A 12121-nucleotide genomic window follows, 5' to 3' on the forward strand; every position below is an offset into this window, starting at 1 on the left:
GCAGTTGGTCCCGTACGTCGTGTGGTTGCATCCGATCAATCCATCCCTCTGCCAGCCTGATACTAGATACTATATTAGATTGGGGAGGTTTCGTCTGCCGGGCTTGCTTGCTTGACTTGTTCGTCCATTAATTCCTGGTTTTTCTATACTAGTACAAATGCCTGTGCCTTGTCACGGGTCCTCAAATTTAATTTCTCAATGCAGATATGTAATTAGGAACTCGGTGAAAATTTAAATCAAATCAGGGGATATTATAATGTACTACAATATGATAATACAAAGCGTAATAACAAGATAGCATTGTTGTGCATCATCGTGGCTTCAAGTTCTAGGTCTTCTTGTTACTCTTTTGCGGTAAGTCCCACACATGTGTTCTGGGCCATCAGACAACTCAACAACCTCTACTTTTGGATGTATTATTGTCTCACAAAATGTGGGTGCTGCAAACACATGTATAATTGAAGGAATACTTCTTTTCTGATTAGTCCAAACAACACTTTGATATTCATAAATATCCGAAGACAATCCTGGATGGTAGCCTTCTGTGTCAAACATACAAAAAGGGTTTAGTAAATCTTCAATAATGGTTGTGGTAAAAAAACTCCATTGGCAGGCTGGTGGTGCGGATGCTAAATTTTTTAGGTGAGCGGCGCTGACGAACGAATTCGAGGGGGCGGCGTAGATGGATTTGGGGGCGCACCTCTCATCCATGCTTGACGATGAGTATTGGTGGTACCGACGCTGCTGTTGAAGGTTGATAAGGGAGGAGAGAGGAGAGTAATAGGTACCCGTGCATTGCTACATCTGTTTTTAATTTTTTGACAAATTTTCGGTATCTTCTAACAACATCGCGTTGGTGTTTGGGTTAGTGTTTTCTTTCGACGCATCAAGAATATCTATTTCTGTCTCGTTCATGACCTATGAAAACAAACTACATATCGGTTAAGAAATTATGAAACATGCATAAAAAGAAGGCAACAATGCTGGACACACACCCCTCGTTTGATTATGTTAGGCCAGGTGATTTTTATTCACCTCAACTGTTGCTCTATCGAACCCTATTGTCTCCATAATCATCTATTAAAAAATTGAAAAAATAAATAAATATCTTTACCGATGAATAAACTCGAAATTTGACTCGATAGACGCATTACTTATGAATTCATTTTTGGTACGCCCCAAATTTGCTAAAATGTGCATCTAAAAGAAGGCTACAAGTCCTCTCTCGAGGTCTCACCTGTAAAAGGAAAAAAGTACAACATCCCCTCACGGGGACAAGAGCCACTCCCCCTCACTTCCCCGTCTCCCATTTCTGTTCTTCCCAATGTAGTCGCCCCAGCTCCTGATGTCGCCCCCGCCCACTTCTCTCCCAGCTCGATCTGACCGCCTTCTAGGCCTCTATGGTGTGCCACGCCGCCTGATCTCCCTGGCTCCCACGGGCTCGCCCCATCGCCAGTTCCTCGCATGGCATCGGCGGTCGGCCCTCCGCCTGGCGTGAGGAGGGCATGGGACCGGCAGGCGTTGCTGCTAACTGCTGCATGACGCCGGTGGTAAACGGCGGCGTGATGATGGCTGCGAGCACACAGAGGAAGCGGCCGACGATGTGGCCGAGGAGCTGGAATTGGGACGTTGGGTGGAGGAGTTCATCTCCGCGCTCCGGCACCATCTCAGGATTGAATCCTCTCCTCATTGTCGTCTAGAAGGTGGCTAGGCAGGGGCTCGTGGATCCGAGGGGATTTGTGGTTGCTGATTGTGCGTTCAGAGCTGGTTAAGCTGAGAAGAAGGGAGGGGCAAAACCTGCAGGTGATGGAATATATCAAGAACAGAACTACTGATGAGCTTTGAGATCACATGGGAAGTTTGAACCAGCGTACTTGTCCGGTGAGTGCAGAGCCCTTTGGTCTCAATTTTTTTTCCCGTTAGTTTATTTCACATATGTTTGAGTGGAAATCCTAGATTATGCTTAGAAATATCATGTTCAGATCCAATACAGAGATGCAGGATATGCAACAGTTAATATGATCTGTCAGACTACTCATAATTCCCTGAAAGGTATCTTTATTTCCATCTGAAAGCATGGACAAAAAATGGTCATACTCAGGCATCTACTTTCCAACCAATTTAGAAGGGAGACAACCAATATCTCTACTATCTATAAACAAGTTACTCTCTACTATTCCAAAAGCATGAACGAAAGCTCAAAGCATAGCATAAGTTCTTCATCCGAAAGCATGAACAAAAGCATAAACATAAATTCATTAGTTCTTTTTTTGATGCCTTTAAGATAATTGATGATGCTGCAAAGTTATCTATACTATATGTATTCATTGGTTATCTGATTTTTGTACCAGAGACCAGTTCAAGACGTACATACAAATACAGATACCATCATTTTCCTTGGGCTGGAGTAACAGGATTTATCTCATCTAAGATTGATGGTTCAAAGTCCACACGCAAATCTCACACATCCGAGACATGTTGAATTCAGAGCTCCAGGCAGGTATATATCCATAACTAAATGTGTAAACCTACTTCCTTTTATTCACACATAGATTCACCTTGAATAACCAAATAGCGAAGCTGAGAAGTGCAAAATAATAAAAAGAACCGTTTTAATTTCCTTAAAATATTTGGTATCAATAAATTAGAGCACAACACCCATTACAACGGATACATAACAAAAATCTGGAATTCTTGGGATACATAATAATCTTCATGTACCCGTTCCCTCATAGACTGAATTTGTGTGTTGTAGCCCCAAAAGAATAAACCAGTGCTTTGATATGTCAGTAACCAATGCCAATAAACCAATTGTAGCTTTCAGAATTTAACGAAAGCAAATGTTGAGTACTCTATGAAAGTAGGTATGTTTATAATCCGCTCTTATATTCAACCCTGGAAGTTCATTTGTCCTATGCATGATGGGTGAACTGGTATCTACTTTCTCCCCTAGATGCAAACTGATCAGTTTTGATTTGTCATTGAATTTTCTGACGCTTAACGGTGCTCATCGCTTGGTTGTTCATTACTGCAGATTCAAAGGCTATTTTAACAAGTGGGATTACGTACCTTCACTAAATCTGATAATCCCAACAGAGGCTGTAAACCTGATGAGAAATACTCCCTGATCACACACAAGGTATTAAAACAGGTTAGATCTCAAAGCATGAAACAACAAGTCTCCTAACAAGTGGGGAGACAACCAAAGCACCATAGATAAATTGTCAATTTACCATCAAAGTAAATTCCACGATTTTGATTAGAATGAAGAACCAAAGCAAACTGCACTTTTCAAGGGATTGATGCCACATAACCACAAGCATTCCTGAACCAGCATACTATTTGGTAATCATGAATTCATGAGGGAAATAAAATTATCGATGCAACCTTCCTGAATAGGCATCATGTAGCACCACAAATTTTAACTTACAATAGAATTGTCGATATATCTCTTTGTGTACAAAGTTGTGCTTGCTCGTGTGTTGAGGATACTAACATTCATTATGTACTAATACCAGACTAAGACTATAGTCACATATATTGGATGGCAGAAGGTACTACCAGCTTTTACAGGTCCAAAGACACGGCCAGATCTAATATCATCAATGTACTCTTATGCAATGTTTAGTAAACCATTAGAATTTCAATGCTCTACCATCCGCGGGAAAGCATTGGTTGAACTGTAGTATTACTGATTATGACTTAACCATGAGAAAGAACTTCAAATGTGTGTTCATGAAAAGAACCAAGAAAATCTCCTTAAAAATCAGAATTTATCTTTTTGATTGGTTCATCTAGATAGATACATTGTAGATATGATAATTAGGGGAAAGAAAAAGATGCGTTATCAAACATATAGTCGTCTAGTACTAAAATCACCAGACACACACCACACATCATCTAGCACTCCCTATTTAGCATCTTTGCCGCCAATCCATTTTTTCATGCAAATACTTCAAACATTCAGGTATGCACATATAGTAAACTTTCATAAAGCAATGGTGATCTGAATTGCAGCTTTTGATATGATCGAGTCTGAATTCGGAATTACTTGTACCGTAGTCTTTGTGCGGATGTGCTCCTCTATCTTCTTCCAGTTGCAGCCAAACCTGAAATCCACATGAATCAATCAGCTTGCTCAACGACTGCAGAATAGCAATGGTGATCTGAATTACGTATCAGTGCCATGTCCTTGCGCTGACATGTGAATGGCATCAAGGATTCATCACCTTCAGTAGATCTCTCGATGATGCCCTTGAATGCTTTCAGGTACCCTTTATATGCTTGCACCATTAATCGCCCAGCCATGCTTCAAGGGATTCTCTGATCTGAGACTTTTATTTCCAGGAGATTTCTGATCACATGTGGGTGCGAAATCTCTAGATTTCTAGAATTTATATTTGATGTAATTTTATTTCCTTTCTGATGCCCTCGAATTATGGACGGTGATGATGCCCTGAAGTATGGTGCGGTGATGGAATGTAATCCCTGTAATTCTTGTTTCATGTGATTCTTGTTGCCTGATGGTACCCTGAAAGTATGGTGCAGTGATGGAATGTAATCCCACGAATTATGGTCGGTGATGGTGGACAACATTTATGGCACGGTGATGGAATCTCCTGTAATTCTTGTTGCCCGATGGTGATGGTGGACAACATTTATGGTGCGCTGATGCATTGTTTGATGGTGTGGTGGAAGGGTAAAATGGTCAAATGAAAATATGTAGGACGAAACCTTTGACCGGAGGAAACAGAACCAGTTCCTCCTTTTTATATAGTAGAGATAGAGATTTTGTTTACTTTGCTCTTCTGGTCGTAGGACTCGTAGTCGTAGGAGTGCAGTGTATGACTAGGCTGTGTATGTGAGATGGTGATCTTGCCATCTTGGTGATGGCAATGATTGAACAGTGCGTGTACGTACGGCCACGGACTACACTACACGACCTGGATGGCTAGATCCAAGCTTTGATGGCCCAACCTAGCCTAGGTACCTGCCGGTGACAAAGACGGCGCCGCGAATCGAGTGGCTGCATCGACCGACCGGCCAGTGGCGGCGTGCATGCTGCATGCATGGTCCATGCCGCGCTCCCCGCCCGCCCGGCGCCAAAATCTCACGGTATGATTGCTGCACCCCCATGGAGCTCTCACAGGCGTTTGGATTTTGGGCCGTCCGATCGAGCTGACGTGGCGCGATCTCGGCCGACCGTTCCGTCCAGGGCGCTGAGGCCCTCCCACAGACCCACTTTTTATCCATGCGTCGCGAAAAGCCCATCCCGGCCCGATCTCTCGCACGCTGCCCAATCCCCCGCACGCTTCGCTCCCCCAATCCCCTCTGGACCCATCCTCCCTCCCCAATCCCCTTCGTCTCCTTCCTCTCCTCCCCCTCCTCCTCCCCTCCCATCCCGCCCCTCCCCTCCCCACTAGTTCTTCTCCTCTCTCCCACCTTCTGCCGTGCGGCACGCTGCTCGTCCAAGCCAGCCGGAGGAACAAGCGCTAGGATTTCTGGTTTTTGGTAACCTGGATGGCAAGGAAGTGGAGCACGACATGGAGCAGCAACCACCTGCAGGGAGCCGTCGGGGTGGTAGTTGAAGACGGCCACCTGGTGGCAGCGCCGGCCGCCTCACGGACCCGGCGACGGGCGCGGTCGGGCCTGTAGCGGCAAAGGACTGCCACGTCCAAACTCATACGGAACACAGGTGCCCAAGATCTTCTTTCTCCTCTCTGTTTTTCTAATCCCCAAATCATGTATGCTAGTGCAGATCCTATGTATATATGCCTACATCACGTTTTTTAGTTTCTCATACAAATGTCCAGTGAGATGGCAGCTATTCCTAATTAATCAAACCTGATTAGTGATGAACTTGACAGAGAGTTGATAAATTTTATCCATCTTATTTATAGCTACAAATTTCTATGTTTTCTTGCAATGTAATATTTTGTATCTAATCTAAGCCACAATTGAGCCTGCCGTTGTGCACCGCGATGTGCCGGGCAGAACATTTGGTGGCCAGATGAACCGGCGCCTGGCTTGAACGGGACATTTTTTGTATAGTTGCAGCCCTCCATCTCTTAGTTTGGCTCTCCGTTGTCTCGATCTCTTAATCATGTCCCTAATTCTCTCTTTCTCCATCTCTTGACAGGGCACAAGGACGATTGAATCGTCGCCGTCTTTCTACGAAGAAGGATAGGGAGGAGTGCGGGCTGCAAATGGAGCTGCAGTGTTAGGGGCCCTCAGATGTGCCGCTGTCACTGCCCAACAGTTGCTCAATACCTCCCATCAGGGGCTCAGGAGGAGGATTGTGGTCGCCACTTTGACAACTCTTGTCGTCGTCTCTGGTTGGCTCAACTCAACAGCCAGCCGCGACCGCGGCTGTGAATCGCCACCATGGTTGGCCATGGTGTTGCAGGGAGGCGACGACGAGGCTTGTGTCCAGGTCGTTTTGTCCCCCATCCCTTTTCTTCATTTTTGCATTCAATTCATACATGCAATCTAGATGTGAGTTGAACCTTTCATGGACTATTAAGAGAGCAATCTGCAATTTTTCAATGGTATGAGGAATTTGATTTATTTGATGAACTGATGATTTCCATTCATTTTGCAGGTTCTTGGGCCACTTGTACATTGCAGTTGTTGTAGCGCAAATATCGTATTCCTGTACATATTGACTAACTAACTCCCCGTTATTAAATAGGTAATATGTGCATTCTTTCTGTACATAGGTTAATAAGCAGATCATATGTTCTACTTTTTAGGTACATATTTTTTAGCATAAGATAGAGTATTCCTTATTAGCTGGACTTTCGCTTTTTTGTATGAGGTGTTAGCTCGCTGACATGTTTGCTAGAGAAATACTCTAATCAGATCCTATATCTATTTTTTAATTTAATCTTAAACTCTTCCTTTGCTGTATCTTTTATGTACCATTTTTGTATTTGAAGAAGTTTCCTCAACTTTCTTCTAATTCTGGGATATGACTGCTTTTTTTTTTTGCAACCACTGATCGTACCACTTCAAGAACTAGCACTCTACTTCAGTTTTGAGAATATGCACTACATGGCTTATGTTGATGCATCTTATATTTATTTGCATATCAGGTTACGTATATGGTGGAGTGTTCAAGATTTATAAAATTAGGGCAAGAATTATGGAGATATTCAATCAGAAGAGACAACTAAAAGATGTTTTTAACTGATATGTTATCTTATCATAAACATATTCAGAGTAAAAATAATGGTATGATACTGTACCCTGTTCCAGCTTGTTTCTGGTTAGTCCATACTCATTTGTTCTATTTTATTACTTTACATCATTCCGTTTGTTTATTTAGTCGGCCATTCCAGGCTTAACTCCGGCGCATAAAACAAATATTTCCGTATTAATTTGTGCTTACTGTATGGATGTGAAACTATGTTTTCTTCTGCTATTTGATATGAAAATTTTCTCTTAATCTTGCAAGTTTATTACTATATCAATTTGCTACTCATTCTGATCCAACAAAACTAAACCAATGGGTTTGAAGTTGTCGTGCATGCCAGTTTAGGATATATCCATATTTGTATCAGTAATCTTATTGGTTGTGTTCAGTTCTTAGTGCTTATAGTTCATTGCCACTGCTATGTTTTGAGGCTGTCTCCCCTATCTGCGTGTCGCCGGGCCGGGCCGGGCCGGGGCAGCAGTAGAGTTTTTGTGATTTCGGATGCCCAGGACATAATTTTCTTCTATATTCTCTGTTTGGAATCTTTTCCTCTTTGTTTTGAGCTGTAGTTTGTAGGTTTGCTTTTTTCTGGGAAAAGAGTTAAATTAACTAATCAAGCTTTGCTGTTATAGAATATTTCTTTGCCCAAGGAAATCATGTTCATTGGGTGATGTTAATTCTTTCATACACCCTGATCGATATGTTATTTGTGCCATGATATCTAATATCTAAAACCATGAATAAGATATCTATGTAAATCTGAAATGACATTTGTTTCAGGCTTGGCGACAAAGATCCGCTGCTCTAGCCTCTAGGTGGTATTGCGAGCATGGCCACATCGAAGTTCCTAAGCTCTAGGTGAGTTCTTTTTTTATTCCTTCGTCTCCAGGATCATCTCCTCCCTTCCTAGAATGCATGTTTGGACCTTCATTTTTTTCAGTTATGCCAAATGATTAGCTTGCTGTTTGTCTTTGGACCTTACTAGAAAATGTGTTTAAGCTCATATTTTGTGCTCAGATTTACAATCGAAGAATGGTGAGTATTGTCCTATTCTAACCAAATACTCATTTCTGTTTGTATATCTGTATGATTTTTTTGGGCCTATATTGTAGCGAGCTAAAAATTGCGCAATATACCAGTATCTTACATATGATTGTGGCATTCCTGTAAAGTATGATTAATAGTTTTGTGAATTATTATGTATGAAATGCTATGTGTACTACTTATTGATTACGGATAATATATCCAGCGGTTTATTTATCAGGGGGGCTTTCTATTACCGTATTGAAATTCTATGTATTTATTTGTAAGTTTTTGTTTGCTGGTCTTCTACATGGTGCTTTGCTAGCACCCACTTCTGATCTTCTGCTACCTCTTTGATAGTGCCTACATTAGAAATTAAAGACACCATCGCTATCCTCTCCTAGACTGACTGACTGACGGTTTACCCCTTAGAGCTGTGTCAAGGGGTGACCTCCAGGAGGCTATTAAAAGTGCTTTCACTTGATGAAAACGGGAACCAAGTACAGAAACAAGGAACAAAATGTACCAGGAATTGCTTTATGATCTCCAAACAACATATATGTAGGTACTTTTATTAATAGGTAACAATGCTATGCATTTCTTTTCCGTGCGTTATGCATCCAGTCGACTAATACCTTTCACGTTTCTCAGGACTTGCTTTGTGTGTGGGCACGAAAAGTTTATGCTCTTTCATGGAATGTGCGCTGCTGTCCAAAGTGTGCGCTTTTGTACAGATGCAAGCTCAAGGTTGATATATAATCAGCACATGATGGACGATCTCAGCACATGATGGCCCTCTGATTGAGCTCCCAGCAGATCCCAGCCATCTTTTTCACCGCGTGGATCCGAGGTGAGCCATTGTATCTGTAAAACCAGTTGATCCATCCCAGTTCATGTATGATATAAAAGAGTTTTTTTTTCAAAAAAGAACTAGAAAGATCATGTGATACTTAATATGATAAGTAAAATGTCTACTACTGATGTAATACATTCTCCGTTTAATAATATATGAGTTACACTGCTACATTGAATTTTTAGTTCTCCCCTTTTTTATTGACAAGCTTTTTTTGAGCCGGCGGTTGTTTATGCTGAGGGTTGTCATTGATCTGTGGTTGTGGCAGTGGGGATAACATTACTACAACCAGGTCATTGAACTTTCTATCTTGCCCATTGATCATCGGTTCTTTGAAATTAATTTTTCAACATGCTCAAGTGAAGATTGCTAGCTGGCCAGATAAAGATAGAAAATGGACCCATGGTACGTGGAGAGTATAGGGGAACATAAAACAGGCCAGGCTAGCTCATTAAATTAGTTCAGATTTCAGTACGTATCCAACAACATCAAATGATGCTTTTGTTAGCACCATTGATGATTTCTTAATGACATGTTGTCATACTAAATTGCTGAACCCCTGTGTTTTAAAAGCTTTATTAGGATTAAAGATTATACTAGAGAGCAAGTCCAATCATAGTCGTTTACTTATATGGTTCGATGCATTGTATGTACAGATCTTTGACTTGTCACGGCCAATTATCTTCTATTGATTGTTTTATTTGTCCTAAAATATATCCATGCTCACTAGGATTAAGAGATAAAATTGTTTGACCATTTTCAGATTCTCAAAATGTCACGTGTCCTACAAGTAATTCTAGGGAAATAAGGATACATGGGTTATTTAAGTAAATTCTTGCATATATACTTGCAAGTATCTCGTATTCTTGTTATCTTCATGTACATTCTTGCATATATGTTTCCGAGTCACAGCTAATGTTTGGATCTAGGAGTACTTACAACAGGGCATCTGCATAATTTACGGCAACCAAGCCAATAGCTCTTTGAGAGTACCTCAATTAGATGGCCAAGAATTTGATCCTCCCGATTACCGTCCGATCGACCTCTAAATTTGTTATCGAGAAGAGAACGCAGCTGCAGCAAAAGGCTATGAATTGAATTGAATGTAGAAGACTTTGCGGGCCGAGGTAAATTTCCATTTTCCGTCTTAGCCGATACATGAGGATCAGAGCACTGAGAACTATGAGATGCCACTTCACAGCTTCCGCAAGGTAAATGATCCAGTATATCAATAACAATATACTGCAGTCTCTCATTAGATACCAAACCAATCAGGGCCCTTGCAAACCCGATAGTTACTCTAGGGAGCACATTTCTGGATAAATGGTAAAAGTAAAAATAAAGATGGGTGCCCCGAAACTGCAATTTTGGAAACATAAATATTTTTTAGTATATGATAGAAAAGTTATCTTCACTAAAGTTTGCATGTACACACATGGACATGTGTAATTTTTTTTAGATCATTTTGATATTAAGAACTTATTTCACCCAGGAGTGGGTGCACTAATTTTACATCAGTTTCTTATAATTAGTTGATATTAAGCATACAATTATCTATCGGTAGGCATCAGCGGATACATAGACTGTGAGAAGAGGCAACATGTGTGATCCCTCACTCCGACAACCTAAGCCCTAGATGAGTTGTTCCAACTATTTGTTTCTTATAAACCAGGTCAAGGTTCATCTTACTTTTAATCAACATTCTGATCTACTTGCATTTTGTGGTGTTTATCCTGAGACTAAAATAGTTATTCCAGGTTACTTGCACTGATAAATGGAGATTGCGCAAGTCATCTATCAAGATTCTAATCTGCCTACATTTTTTGGTCTTCTTTTGTAAAGACTGAGCCAATATGCCATCTTCAAGTCAGGATCATTCTTGAGAGTAATTATGGGAAGTTGCAAAAAGTCGGCTGGGAAGAGTAGCCGAAGTGATAAAAGGTGGGACTTACTGCAGCGGAAAAAATATGTTTATCTCTATTTTTGGATAAGAGTGAGCATGGTTAGTATTTCAGATATACATTCACTAAAGTAGATGGAATTTCCAGATCAAACATGGGTGAAGGATCCTAATGTCATTGCTCTTGTGGATTTCATTAACTCAATTTTACCAACATCAAAATTATTCTCTTTATAGATGGTCCGACTTACTTTTGTTGTTCCTTCCTTGCTTATGTTATTCTTGACATAGTCATTGCGTGTTTGCTACTATAATATATTCCTTTTGTTTCCCTGTTTGTATATAAATGTTTCTACTTCATTTGTAATTTTGTTTGCTTTATCCTAAGATTATCCTATCGATTTTTGTTTTCTAAAACCGAAGAAATGGATTCTCAGTTTCCACCTATTTTTTTAGCAATGGTATATAAAGTGTACATCGACATGAATTTCACGGGATCGTGCGCCAAGGCGCACATCTAAATCTAGTTCTCTTAAACGCCAAGTATCCATGGGATTGGAACGGCGCGCATCCATGTTATTTTTTTTGTACTCCCTCCATTCACAATTACCTCACGTTCGTGAATTTAGTCAAGGTTAGTTTCGTAAAATTTTGACCAAATATTTACGAGAAAGTATCATCATCAACAATGTAAGATCTTTTATATTATAGAATCGCCATGAAGTATATATTTTTGGTATTATATGTATCTGGTATTATAAATGTTGATATCTTTTCTTACTATATTTATTGTCAAACTTTGTAAAGTTTGACCGTGACAAAACCTAAGCAATTGTTTAGAGTGTGCACTTGTTATCTTTTTTTTTTTGAACGGGTAAGGCCCCAAAGGACCTGGAAGCTGTATTAGTCAAACGGCAGGTACAAAGTTGCATTGAGATCCCTAGCTAAACAGTTATCTGTTCAGAAGTGAAAGAAGTCAAAGAAGGTAAGGGAAATGGTAGCCCGGACTCTGGTGATACGATGGTTTGGGTGGATGTCCCCGAAGGGACATGCTTTGAGTAATTCCAATTGAATTTCTCGGTGCAAGCATGATCTGCAATTGAATTTAAAGGTGGGGCACTTTGTGTCTTATGTGTAAAAAAATTAGCGT

General features: G+C 40.7%; 4 long non-coding RNA genes across 7 annotated transcripts; all 4 read left to right on the forward strand.

Moving 5' to 3' along the window:
- Positions 1 to 1514: 1514 nt before the first annotated feature.
- Positions 1515 to 3512, forward strand: LOC124654306. 2 transcript variants are annotated; one of them, XR_006988293.1, is made up of 3 exons: positions 1515 to 1881; positions 2359 to 2500; positions 3035 to 3512. It is a non-coding gene; the product is annotated as an uncharacterized LOC124654306 (long non-coding RNA). The 2 variants fall into 2 exon arrangements; XR_006988292.1 differs by having other exon boundaries at positions 1517 to 1881; positions 2352 to 2500.
- A 650-nt stretch (positions 3513 to 4162) lies between these two features.
- LOC124654308 lies at positions 4163 to 4505 on the forward strand. The gene is made up of 2 exons (XR_006988294.1): positions 4163 to 4269; positions 4348 to 4505. It is a non-coding gene; the product is annotated as an uncharacterized LOC124654308 (long non-coding RNA).
- A 1115-nt stretch (positions 4506 to 5620) lies between these two features.
- LOC124655317 lies at positions 5621 to 10209 on the forward strand. 3 transcript variants are annotated; one of them, XR_006988630.1, is made up of 8 exons: positions 5621 to 5695; positions 6140 to 6433; positions 6602 to 6691; positions 7095 to 7233; positions 7976 to 8053; positions 8651 to 8779; positions 8870 to 9068; positions 10137 to 10209. It is a non-coding gene; the product is annotated as an uncharacterized LOC124655317 (long non-coding RNA). The 3 variants fall into 3 exon arrangements; XR_006988629.1 differs by lacking the exon at positions 10137 to 10209 and adding an exon at positions 10001 to 10092; XR_006988631.1 differs by lacking the exon at positions 10137 to 10209 and having other exon boundaries at positions 8579 to 8779; positions 8870 to 9099.
- Positions 10210 to 10224: 15 nt separating this feature from the next.
- Positions 10225 to 11207, forward strand: LOC124655318. The gene is made up of 3 exons (XR_006988632.1): positions 10225 to 10282; positions 10636 to 10743; positions 10829 to 11207. It is a non-coding gene; the product is annotated as an uncharacterized LOC124655318 (long non-coding RNA).
- Positions 11208 to 12121: the final 914 nt, after the last annotated feature.

The sequence above is a fragment of the Lolium rigidum genome, chromosome 5 (assembly GCF_022539505.1).
Source record: "Lolium rigidum isolate FL_2022 chromosome 5, APGP_CSIRO_Lrig_0.1, whole genome shotgun sequence".
Taxonomy (NCBI): Eukaryota; Viridiplantae; Streptophyta; class Magnoliopsida; order Poales; family Poaceae; genus Lolium; species Lolium rigidum.